Genomic DNA, 13,105 nt, shown 5'->3' with positions numbered 1-13,105 from the left:
AATGCAAATAACTCATAATGTATGTTGCCAATGATAATTTGAGCTTTTAAGTGAAAATTGGTATTTTGGAAAACTTGTATTCACAACTGTGAGCTTTAGGGCTCCCCAAAACTTAGATACTTTTCTGATGAGATCAGTGACGATATTAACAAATATGTTTTCTTTTACATTGTATAAAAAATGTGTATTTGGAAGATCTGCATAACTGAGTGAACCATATTTTCCAAATGACCAATACATAATATTACAAAATAATAAATGAGAAAACATCCATTTGACGTGTAAGATAGATCAATAGGTTTTAATGTAACAGAGTAGGAAAACTTCATTGCTAGGGTTTCAGATTTCACATTACAACTAATCTAAGGCCGGGCATGGTGGTTCATGCCTGTAATCCCAGCACTTTGGGAGGCCGAGGCGGGCGGATCACCTGAGGTCAGGAGTTCGAGACCAGCCTGACCAACATGGAGAAACCCCGTCTCTACTAAAAATACAAAATTAGCCAGGTGTGGTGGCACATGCCTGTAATCCCAGCTACTCGGGAGGCTGAGGCAGGAGAATTGCTTGAACCTGGGAGGTGGTGGTTGCAGTGAGCTGAGATGATGTCGCTGCACTTCAGCCTGGGCAACAAGAGCAAAACACCATCTTAAAAAAAAAAAAAAAAAAATCTGGCACTTGAGCACTGGAATAGGATCAAATAAGGACAGATGCAGTTATCTGGAAAGGTTATTCAAATTCTTCTCCTTTTTATAACATCTGTGTGAGGCTGCATTTTCTTCATATTCCTGTGCTTCAGCCAAACAGCATATGGCGATAGATTCGGTGCAAAAGCAGATACGAATATCTCGTTATCTTTGATTAAGCTAGACATTAAGTAAAGACATTGAAAACACTAAACATTAAAAACAAGGCCACACTTCTCACATATTTTTTCTGGAAAATATTATTATAAAATGTTATTTATGTTAACATGTAGAGTTTTAAAAATTATTTTATATAAATTAATGAGTATAAAAATTTTTCATTTTAACTTCTGATATATGGTAAATATTGATAGATAAAAATCACACAAGCAAAAGCTGTTACTGATCCTCAGTAATTTTTTGACAGGTAGAGATTTCCCAAGACCAAAAGGCTTATGTGCACTGCTCCATTCCACTGTTTCTGCTGCTGGTTCTGCTTTGACTCTCCCAGAAGAAAACCAGGGTTGTCACCGGAAGTTCCTGAAGTAATCTCCTTTTTAAGCAAACTTTGATTATTATACTATTTGGGTGAGTCCCAGACCAAAATATGCACATTCTCATGGTGATCTTGCTTCTGCTAAGTTTTCCAGGAACACGGACTCATGGGATTATTTTCATTTTGCTTTGTTTCTGGGCAGGTCATAGTACAACTTTGCTGAATTGCCTCGAACTGAGTCTTGGATTTTTACTTTAATTTGTCCTGTGATTATGCTGATTTTGCTTCACTGATATTCTGTCATGTCCTTAGATTTCTAGTGAAACTGCTTACAGATCAACCCGTAAAATTTTACGGGAAAGTCAGGTAGGGAACTAGCACTTGGTTATGCTTGTTTAAAAAGAAACCCACAAAGTTTTTTCTCAAAACAGTCTTTCTGGTTGCCAAATGAAATAGGGGAGCAATTAGACTTATGTCTGATGAGTAGATTAAAATATTTCTGCTGACTGCTATCGTGTCCTTTCTGGACCTCTGAGGTATCATTCAGATACTTGGCTGTACTCTGATGGAATAAGAAGAATCTGTGGTTGAAATATTTTGACTACAGTACTTGCTGACAAAAGACAAAAACCCTTTTAGGAATTAGAAAAATTACTCTGGCTAAAGTTTCATATATGCCAGGAATATTTGAAATAGATCTTATTTTTTGAAAACTGACAATAACTTTAACCACTATAATGAACCACAATGCCATAAAAATATTTCTGCACAATAGTTGATATGAAATGCCTTTAAAAGTTTTAGTACTGGGATTTGTAACGGAAGCGTAAAATGTAATGTGAAGAACATTTATCAGACACTAGTTTAATGCTATTAATTTGTACTTAGACTTCAAAATCTATAGATGCAATTTTGCTACCAATTATTTTCTTCAAACTGTTTTTAAAATACCTGTGATGCTTAAATTTTCGCTTCTGTAGTACAGTCCTCTCTCTATATCTGGGGGAAATGCTTCCAGAACCACTCAGATACCAAAATTCATGAATGCTCATGTCCCTGATACAAAATGGCATAGTATTTGCATATAACCTACACACATCCTCCTAACAGTTTAAATCATCTCTACATTATTTATTGATGTGATACCTAATACAATGTAATGTTATATAAATAATTATACCATATTATTTCTATTTTTTTAAATTATATTGCGCCCAGGCTAGAGTGCAATGGTGCAACGCAGTCTCAGCTCACTGCAACATCTGCCTCCCAGGCTCAAGTGATATCTCCTGCCTCAGCCTCCCAAGTAGCTGGGATTACAGGCATGTACCACCGTGCCTGGCTAATTTTTGTATTTTTAATAGAGATGGAGTTTCACCATGTTGCCCAGGCTGGTCTCAAACTCCTGACCTCAGGTGCACCCCCTTGGCCTCCCAAAGTGCTGGGATTACAGGTGTGAGCCACCGCACCAGGCCTGAGCCACCATGCCAGGCCTAAGTTTTTTTTCCAAATGTTTTCCATAAGCGTTTGTTTGAACCCACAGGTGTGGAACCCATGGATATGGAGGGCTGACTGTGTTTGAAAGCTGACTTATGTGCATGAATTTGGCAAGGTTCAATGTAAATTGTTTGCTAGAATTCTATTTAATTTTGGTCTATCTGGGAGAAGATTATTGAAACTGGAAAGTAAACTGCACAAGGAACGACTAGGGGCAGTGGTCTGATTAACTTTGGCATGGTGAATTTCAGATAGTTATACTGCATAGTTCATAGGTGCATGGGCTTTGTCACTAGAGGTTTACCACTTTGTATCCAGTGCTTAGCACATAGCAAATGCTCAATAAGTATTTGGAAAGAGAGAGGGAAAAGATGAAAATGGAAGGGAGCAATGAGCTGGCTCAACCAAATCAGCATTACTACAGTTAATTTTAATAGCAATGACAGAATTTTAAGAGAATGATTGTTCACAGTTGCAGAGTCTTACAGAAGGAATTAGTGTTTAGGGTTCATTTGAGATTAACCAATGAATCTGACTTAGTCTACTTGTCAGCTGACTGGTTTCCTCAAACAGTGCTCAGGGCATTCATTTGTTCATGAAGCATACATTTATTGGTCACCTATGTGACAGGCAGTGTGCTGAAGATACATGAGAATAAAACAGGCATCCCTATGCACTTGAAGTTTACATTCTAGTGAGAAAAGACAGTTAATAATAAATTATTGACATGATTACAATATATACATTATGACAGATGGAGAAAAGTGTTATGGAGAAAAAAATGAAGAAAGGGGAAATGAGCAGACATTACAATTGAACATAGAGTGAGCAGAGAAGACCTCACTGAGAAGGACGTTTGAACAAAGATCTGAAGAAAGTGAGGAAGGGAGCCATGCAGGCATCCGAGAGAAGAGCATTACAAACAGAGAAGAAACACGAAGATCCTGTGGACAAAGCATTCAATACATTTAAGCAAGGGGGCAGGGAGGTTAATGGTTGGGTAACAGGAGAGGGAGGGTAGTGTGGAATGCAGGGAGAGGTAAGCACATTTTGTGAGACGTTTCGGTATTGCAGGTACTTTGGTTTTTATTCTGAATGAGATACGAAGGCAGTAGAGGGTTTTGAAGAGGAGTGATGCAATCCTTATTTTTGTAAAAGATCACTCTGGAGTAGCTGTTAAGAATGAAGAGAAGGTAGTTGAAGGGAGAAACAGAAAATTCAACAATAATAAATGAAAACTTCAATACTCCGCTCTCTTTTTTTTTTTTTTTTTTGAGTCAGATCTGACTCTGTCACCCAGGCTGGAGCTCAGTGGCATGATCTCAGCTTGCTGCAACTTCTGCCTCCCAGGTTCAAGCGAGTCTACTGCCTCAGCCTCCAGAGTAGCTGGGATTACAGATGGGTGCCACCATGCTCAGATAATTTTTGTATTTTGAATAGAGAAGGGGTTTCACCATGTTGGCTAGGCTGATCTCGAACTCCTGACCTCAGGTGATCTGTTTGCCTCGGCCTCCCAAAGTGCTAGGATTATAGGCGTGAGCCACTGTGTGGGCCACTCCACTCTCTATAATAGATAAAACCCAGACAAAAAATTAGCGTGAATGTAGAACACTTGAACAATATTATCAAATAACTGGCCCAAGTAATGCCTGTAGAACATTTTAACAACAATAGCAGACTAGACATCTTAAGTGCATATGGTATATTCTCCAGGATAGACCATATACTTGGCCATAAAACGAGTCTCAAAAAATTCAAAAGAATTAAAACCATACAAAGTATTTTCTCAGGCCACAATACAAACATAAGAAATATTATGGAAAATACAATTATGTGAGAATTAAATGACACACTGTGTTACCAATGGATTAAAAAAGAAGAAATAATAGAAATTAGAAAATTATTTGAGATGAATGAAAATTAAATACAAGAGCCTGGTGTGGTGGCTCACACCTGTAATCCCACCACTTTGGGAAGCTGAGGCAGGAGGACCACTGAGCCCAAGAGTTCAAGGCCAACCTAGCAACGTAGTGAGACCCCGTCTAAAAAAAAAAAATTAGTCAAGTGTGGTAGCACATGCCCATTATCCTAGCTACTTGGGAGGCTGAGGTGGGCGGTTCACTTGAGCCTGAAAGGGCAAGATTGCAGGGAGCCATGGTCATGCCACTGCACTCCAGCCTGGGCAACAGAGTGAGACTCTGTCTCAAAAAAGAAAGAAAAGAAAAAAAGTATCGAAATTTCTGGGATACAGTGGAAGCAATGTATGGGGAATAGCTGTAAGCTCCTATATTAGAAAAGAAAATCTCAAATCAGTAACTTGGCTTTGTACTTTTGGAAAGTAGAAAAAGAACAACAAACCCAAGGCAATCATAAAGAAGGAAATAATGAATAGAAAGGAAATAAAATAGAAGAAATCAATAAACCCAAAAGTTAGTTTTTTGAAAAGATCAAGAAATTGACAAACCTTAATGACACCAAGAAAAAACAGTGAAGACTCAAATTATTAAAATCAGGAATGAAAGCATGAACATCACTATCAATCTTACAGAAGTTACAAATATTATAAAGGAATACTATGAATAACTGCATGCCAACAAATTAGTTAACTTATGTGAAATGAGCAAATTCCAAGAAAGACATGGAATGAAACGGACACAAGAAGAAATAGAGGCTGGACACAGTGGTTTACATTTGTAATCTCAGCATTTGGGGAGGCTGAGGCAAGTGGATCACTTGAGCTCAGGAGTTCAAGACCAGCCTGGGCAACACGGTGAAAACCTGTCTCTACAGAAAAAAGTACAAAAATTAGCCAGGTGTGATGGCTAGCTAGTTGTCCCAGCTACTTGGAAGGCTGAGGTGGGAGGATTGCTTCAGCCCAGGAGGTCGAGGCTACAGTGATCACACCACTGCACTCCAGTCTGAGCAACAGAGTGACCCTGTCTCAAAAAGAAGAAATAGAAATCTAAGTAAATCTAAAACAAGGGATTAAATCAACAATGTAAAATCTTCCCTAAAAGAAAAGCCTATGCCCAGAAAATTTCACTGGAGTATTCTACCTAACATTTAACAAAAATTGCTTACAAATCTTTCACAAACTCTTCCAGAATATAGAGGAGGAAAGAAAGCTTCCCACTTGATTCTCTGAGGCAGTATTACCTGATGCCGAAACTAGACAAAGACATTATAAAAAAACTACAGACCAATATTCCCCATACATTAAGATGCCAAGAAACCCTTAAGAAAATACTAGCAAACCAAATCCAGCAACGTATAAAAAGGATTATACAGTTTGACTAGATAAGACTTATCCTGAGAATGCAAGCCTGATTTAATATCTGAAAATCAATTACTGTAATACACTTTGTTAATGAAAGACAGAAAACATGCTCATTAGAATAGATGCAAAAAAGCTTTTGAAAAAAATCCAGTACCTATTGATTTTTTTAAAACCTCAACAAACTAGGAATAGAAAAGAATTTCTTCAACATGATAAAGAGCATCTACAAAAATTTTATACCTAACATCATAATAGTGAAAGACTAAATGATTGTCTCTTAAAATCGGAAATAAGAGATTTACGTTTACCACATCTGTTCGACATTATCCTGGAGGTTCTATCCAGGTGGTTTAGGCAAGAAAAAGGCATCTAGAAAAGTAGGAAGTAAAACGGAAACCACCTTTGCAACAATTATAACTGAGAAAATTATTACAGTGAAAGAGATCTGACCTAACCGACTCCATCTTGCTTCTAACCTGCAAGAGTGTCCTTGCTTATTCCTGGATGTAGGCCAAACTAACTTTAGGAGGAACTTAGTTTATAGTTTAACTTTGAAACAAACAATAACAGCCCTTTCCCAGAGCAAACCCCCTTCTTATCTGGAGATTAGACTGCCTTTGCAGGACTAACAAATTAGCCACAAGTTAGAAGTTATGATTTAGCAGTCACTGTTGTAAAACCTGAGATCAGTACTTGAGATTTTGCAGACCCTGCATTCCAGTGCATCACCCAGATCGGTAAACTAGCTTGCCTGGTCTTGTGGTCCCCACAGCACAAGAAGACAGCTCTGACTCCCTGGATTTCGTCTTCGACCCAATCAACACTTCCTACGTTCTAACCCCACCCACCAAATTATCCTTAAAGACTCCAATCTCCAAATTCTGGGGGAGATTGAATTGAGTAATAACTCTTTCTCCCACAAGGTATGACTTGGCCTTGTGTCAAACTCTTTCTTTACTGCACTGCTGTGGTCTTTATAGTGCAGCGGCCAGGAATAACCCATTGGGTGGAGGCAGTTACAAAACTCGTCATTTCCAGATGACATGACTTTGTATGTAGAAAATTATGCACAGTTTGGCTGGGTGTAGTGGCTCATGCCTATAATCCCAGCACTTTGGGAAGCTGAGGCGGGCGGATCACGAGGTCAGGAGATCGAGACCATCCTGGCTAACACGGTGAAACCCAGTCTCTACTAAAAATACAAAAAAAAAAAAAAAAAAAAAAAATTAGCAGGGCGTGGTGGTGGATGCCTGTAGTACCAGCTACTCGGGAGGCTGAGGCAGGAGAATGGCGTGAACCCAGGAGGAAGAGCTTGCAGTGAACTGAGATCACGCCACTGCACTCCAGCCTGAGCAACAGAGCGAGACTCCATTTCAGCAAAAAAAGAAAGAAGGAAAATTATGCACAGTTCACTATAAAACTACAAGAACTAATAAGTTCATCCAAGTCACAGGATACAGAATCAATATATTAAAATCAAATGTATTTCTGTATATCAGCATTTAATACTTAGATACTTGGTCAGGCACAGTTGCTCACGCCTGTAATCTCAGCACTTTGGGAGGTCAAAGCAGGCAGATCGTGAGGTCAGGAATTCAAGTCCAGCCTGGCCAACTTGGTGAAACCCCATCTCAACTAAAAATACAAAAAAAAAAAAGTTAGCCGGGCATGGTGGCATGCACCTGTAATCCCAGCTGCTCGGAAGGCTGAGGCAGGAGAATTACTTAACCTGGGAGGCAGAGGTTGCAGTGAACCGAGCTCACACTACTGCACTCCAACCTGGGTGGCAGAGCAAGATTCTATCTCAAAAAAAAAAAACCGAAAAAACCCTAACATTAAGAAAAACATTCCATTCACAGTAGCATCAAAAAAGTATGCAATACTTAGGAACAAATTCAGCAAAAGTGCAATGCTTCTACACTTAAAATTATGAAACATAGCTGAAAGAAATTAAAGAAGACCTAAATAAATGAAAGAACATCGTATATTTGTAGAGTGAAAGACTTAATGTTGTTAAGATGGCAAAAAATCCCCCAAATTGGTTTGCATATTTAATGCAAATCCTATCAAAATCTCTGCTGACTTTGGAGGACATAATTTTTTTTTTAATGAGACAGTGCCTTGCTTTGTTACCCAGGCTGGAGTGCAGTGCCCCAGTCTTGGCTCACTGCAATCTCTGCCTCCAAGGCTTAAGTGATCCTCACACCTCAGTCCCCACAAGTAGCTGGGGCTATAGGCATGTGCCACCACACCTGGCTCATTTTTGTATTTTTTGTAGAGATGGGGTTTTGCCGTGTTGGACAGGGTGGTGTTGAACTCCCAAGCTCAAGCGATCCATCTGCCTCAGCCTCCCAAAGTGCTGGGACTATAGATGAAGCCACCACACCTGGCCGGGCACAAATTGATAAACTAAAATTCTTAGGAAATGAAAAGAACACAGAATAGCCAAAATAATCTTGAAAATTTGAGTATAGTTTGAGGACCTAGAGACACCCTCACTTTCAAATGTAACACAAACCTATAGTAATCAATACGGTGTAGTATTGGCATAAGGATAAACTATAGACCAGTGAAATACAATTGAGAACCCATAAATTAACCCTTACATTACAGTCGATTGATTTTTGACAAAGATGTCAAAATTCAATGGGAGAGAGTCTTTTCAAAAATGGTGCTGGGACAGTTAGACATCCATATGCAAAAAAAAAATGTGAAATTGGCCTTCAGCCTCATACCATACACAAAAATCAACTCAAAATGGATCACACACCTAAATTTAAGAGAGAACAACTGTAAATGTTAGAATAAAGCGTGGTGTGTAAATCTGTGATATTAAGTTAGGCAATGATTTCTTATAAATGATACCAAAAGCACATTGGTAAAAAAAATAATAAATTGGACTTTTGAATTTCAATAACCACAAGAAAGTGAAAGCCCACAGAATGAGAGAAATATTTATAAGTCATATATCCAATAAGAGACTTACATCCAGAATATGTAAAGAACTCTTAACAACTTAATTGTTTTAATGGGCAGAGGACTTGAGTAGATATTTCTAAAAAGAAGATATGCAAGTGGCCAATTATGCACATGAAAAGATGCCTAATGTTCTTAGTTGCCAAGGATATACAAATCACCACAGTGGGATACCACTTTACACTCACTGTAGTGGCTGTAACAAAAAAGACATAATAACAAGTGTCAGCAAGGGTGTGGAGAAACTAGAACCCTCATGTTGCTGGTGAGACTGTAAAATGGTGCAGCCAGTTTGGAAAATAGTTTGGGAGTTTCTCAGAAGGTTAAACATAGAGTTACCATGTGACCCAGCTGTCCTACTTATAGCTATCTATCAAATATAAATGAAAACATGTTCACACAAAGATTTTTATGTGAATGTGCAGAGCAGCAATATTCACAGAAGTAAAAAAGTGGAAACAACTCACGTGTCCATCGGTTGGTGAATGGACAAACAAAATGTGACACATCTGTACAACAGAATACTATTTAACCGTAAAAAGAAATGAAATACTGAGACGTGCTATAACATGAATGAACCTCAAAACCGTGCTCAGTGAAAGAAGCCAGACACAAAACAAAGCGTACTGTGTAATTATATGGGATATCCTGTAAAGACAGGAAGTAGACTATGGCTGCCTAAATGTGAGGTGAGGTGGGAGTAAGGACTGACAGCTACTGGACACAAAGTTTATGGTGGGGATGATGGAAATGGTCTAAAATTAGATTGTTGTGATGGATACACAACTTTGTGAACCTAACAAAAACCATTGAAATGGGTTAATTTTATGGCATGTAAATTATGTCTCAATAAATCTATTTAAAACAGATAAACACTGGCTCTTGTCCTGGGAGGGCTGTGCTCTGAGTGACAGCAGAACATAACAGTGAGGTAACAGTATGCCCACTGGGACCTTGGAAGTGGAGTGTTATGATAGTAGGATAGTGGATTTTGGCATTGACATTTTTTATTTTCCCTCAAATGTTTTAATTCATTTTTATGAGAAGCATGGAGGAGGCACTACAAATTTTTCAGCAGTACCTCTCATCCACATTTAATAAAAAAACATCCTATTCTAGAATTTTGAATGGGTGGCATTTTATGTTAATGACCAGAGAATTTGTCTTTAGCCTCTGTTGGCAGAATTTCAGGATTTTGTTACCGGGGTCACAAGGTGTGGGGGAAAGGACTTTGGCTTATAGATTTGGAGACTGTCATCAGCTAAGTGGATGGCTGTGGGCAAATCTGCATTTCTCCACTATGCTCCAGCCTTTTTAGGGGAACTTTGTGGATTTGGCTCACCAAGCTTCCTTTAGCATCTACAATTATATGAAATAGGTGGCATTTTTCTGTACTCAACAGCCGAAGTAGCTATCAATTCTAGAAGGAAGGTAGAGCCAGTGTAAATTTCTGGTGGGAGCTGAGTCCTGCATGCAACCTTCTTCTGGGTGCTCTTCCTTCATGGGTGCATCCACCCTCCTAGGGTGCATCTGGAAAAATGCTCCAGCCTTTCAAGGTTTGGGGCTTTCCTCTGTGAAACTTAGCAATCTTCCTTTTAAAATTTTAAAAAATTTCTGTTGACTTTTTATTTTGAGATAATTATAGATTTACAGGAAGCTGCAAAAACGGAACAAAGAGGTTTTGTGTGCCCTTCAACCAGTTTCCCCCCTGTGGTTACTTTTTACCTAGCCATAGCACAATATCAAAACCAGAAAACTGACTTTGGTACAACATATGTGGATAGTTCCATGCCATTGTGTCACACGTGGAGGTTCCTGCCCGAGTACACACCACTCCTTCGTGACAGAACTATTCCATCACCTAACAGCTCCCTTATGTTACCCTTTTCAGTTATACCACCCCTTTCATTCACCATACCTGGCAACCACTAATCTGTCTTTCATGTCTAATTTGTATAGTGAGAATGTTAAATAAGTGGAACCATGGAGTAGATCAGCTTTTCTTTTCCTTTTTTTTTTTTTTAAACTCATATGATGCCCTTGAGATCCACCTAAGTTGTGTTTATCAGCAGTTTGGTTTCCTTTCATTGCTTGGTAGTATTCCATGGTTTGGATGTGCCAGTTTAACCATTTACACATTGAAAGACATTTTGATTGTTTGCACTTTGGGGCTATTTTATCAGCATTACTCTTATTAAAGTAGGAAAGCTTTAACCAATGCTCTTGAAACCCAGGACACAAAAATGAGAAACTACCATGATTATACAAAAGGAGAAGTAAACCCTGTTCTAACTGAATGAGAAAGGAGCTATTCAGTTGACAAGGTTCTGGGAGAAAATTAAGCTCTCAAGTTCAAGAACCTCAGGTTCCTTCATGCCTTCCTCAATAGTATGCACCCTCTTCTCCATCATCATCATTCACCATTCAAACAAGAAATAAGATAATTTTTAAAAAATTGTAAGGTCCTGGCGAGGTGTGGTGGCTCATGCCTGTAATCCCAGCACTTTCAGGTGGGCGGATCACCTAAGGTCAGAAGTTTGAGACCAGCCTGACCAACATGGTGAAACCCCGTCTCTACTAAAAATAGAAAAAGTAGCCAGACATAGTGGCAGGCACCTGTAATTCCAGCTACTTGGGAAGCTGAGGCAGAAGAATTGCTTGAACCTGGGAGGCCGAGGTTGCAGTGAGCTATCACACCACTGCATTCCAGCTTGGGCGACAGAGCAAGTCTCCATCTCAAAAAAAAGAAAAAAGGGCCGAGCGCAGTGGCTCACGCCTATAATCCCAGCAGTTTGGGAGGCCAAGGCAGGTGGATTGCCTGAAGTCAGGAGTTCAAGACCAGCCTGGCCAACATGGTGAAACCCCGTCTCTCCTAAAAATACAAAAATTAGCTGGGCGTGGTGGCGCACGCCTGTAATCCCAGCTATTCAGAAGGCTGAGGCAGGAGAATCGCTTGAACCTGGGAGGTAGAAGTTGCAGTGAACTGAGATCATGCCACTGTACTCCAGCCTGGGCCATAAGAATGAAACTCCGTCTCAAAAAAAAATTGTAAGGTCGTTTTCTCATAAAAGTTCTGTGTGTAACATATACATTCATCCATTTCTTATTAAGTGATTCATTATGTGTCTCTGTGACATATAATGGGACCTGTTCTTGAGATGGGAATGAGTCCATGCCTTTGGGGAAATTATATAATCTCCAGGGAGACAGACACTAAACTAATAATTAGAAGATTATTTTAAAAGAATTTCATATGTGGTATGAAGGACCAGCTGAGGCTACCAGAGCATCAACAACATGATCTTTAATCTGAAAGATCAGGACGGATTATCCAGAGTAGGAGGCATAAAACCAAAGGAGTGAGTGGGAGAACAGCACAGGGGCATGAGATTCAACACATTGTGAGTCATTATGACTATCTACCCTTGGAAAGTACTCATTTTATCAGAGGATACAAAATTGTGAACAAGTTATTTATACAGACTAATGATACATGGTATAGGAAAAAGATGTACAAATTTCTATAAAGCCCTGGCAGATTTTTAAAAAGAATATTTTTTCTTTTTTTTTTTTTTTTTTTTTTTTTTGAGAAGGAGCCTCGCTCTGTCGCCCAGGCTGAAGGGCAGTGATGCAATCTCAGCTTACTGCAACCTCCGCCTCCTGGGATCAAGTGATTCTCCTGCCTCAGCCTCCGGAGTAGATGGCATTACAGGCGACCGCCACCATGCCTGGCTAATTTTTGTATTTTTAGTAGAGACAGGGTTTCACCCTGTTGCCCCGGCTGATCAGAATTTTCTGTATGAACAATAAAAGTTGACTTTTTCAGTTTTAGTAATAAAAATATTTTCTAATTTGTTATTCATTTTTTTATCCTTATTTTTGGTATATTTAACAAAATGTTAAGTGTAGGCTTATTCTTATTTTGTGTGTGTGTGTGTGTGTGTGTGTGTGTATGTTTATGTTTAGAATGAAATACAGAACTGCAAATTAAAGGAAATGTATTTTCCTGTTCAACATAGAGCACACTATACTTCCTTAGGCACTTTCTACACAAAGTAGGTACCAACTAGAATTTTGTTTGATGGTTGAATAAATGTATATTTTACAAAAGTACTAATCTTGGAGTCCTGCGTAAGTTGGTGAATTCCCTGCCTTGTTTTTTCCTTTCTAATTGAG

At 39.0% G+C, this 13,105-nt stretch overlaps 1 long non-coding RNA gene across 3 annotated transcripts in view; it reads left to right on the top strand.

Moving 5' to 3' along the window:
• The window catches only part of LOC126940779 (uncharacterized), a 67,155-nt gene that overhangs the window by 9,010 nt on the left and 45,040 nt on the right, over positions 1-13,105 (top strand). For all 3 annotated transcript variants that reach the window (XR_007720907.1, XR_007720905.1, XR_007720906.1), the window contains exon 2: positions 1,111-1,271. This is a non-coding gene — a long non-coding RNA (uncharacterized LOC126940779). The remainder of the gene's footprint in view (positions 1-1,110; positions 1,272-13,105) is intronic.

Source organism: Macaca thibetana, chromosome 17 (genome assembly GCF_024542745.1).
Source record: "Macaca thibetana thibetana isolate TM-01 chromosome 17, ASM2454274v1, whole genome shotgun sequence".
In the NCBI taxonomy this organism is placed as follows: domain Eukaryota; kingdom Metazoa; phylum Chordata; class Mammalia; order Primates; family Cercopithecidae; genus Macaca; species Macaca thibetana.
The sequence above is the reverse complement of the archived record's forward strand: the minus strand, read 5'-3'. Positions and strand labels throughout refer to the sequence as shown.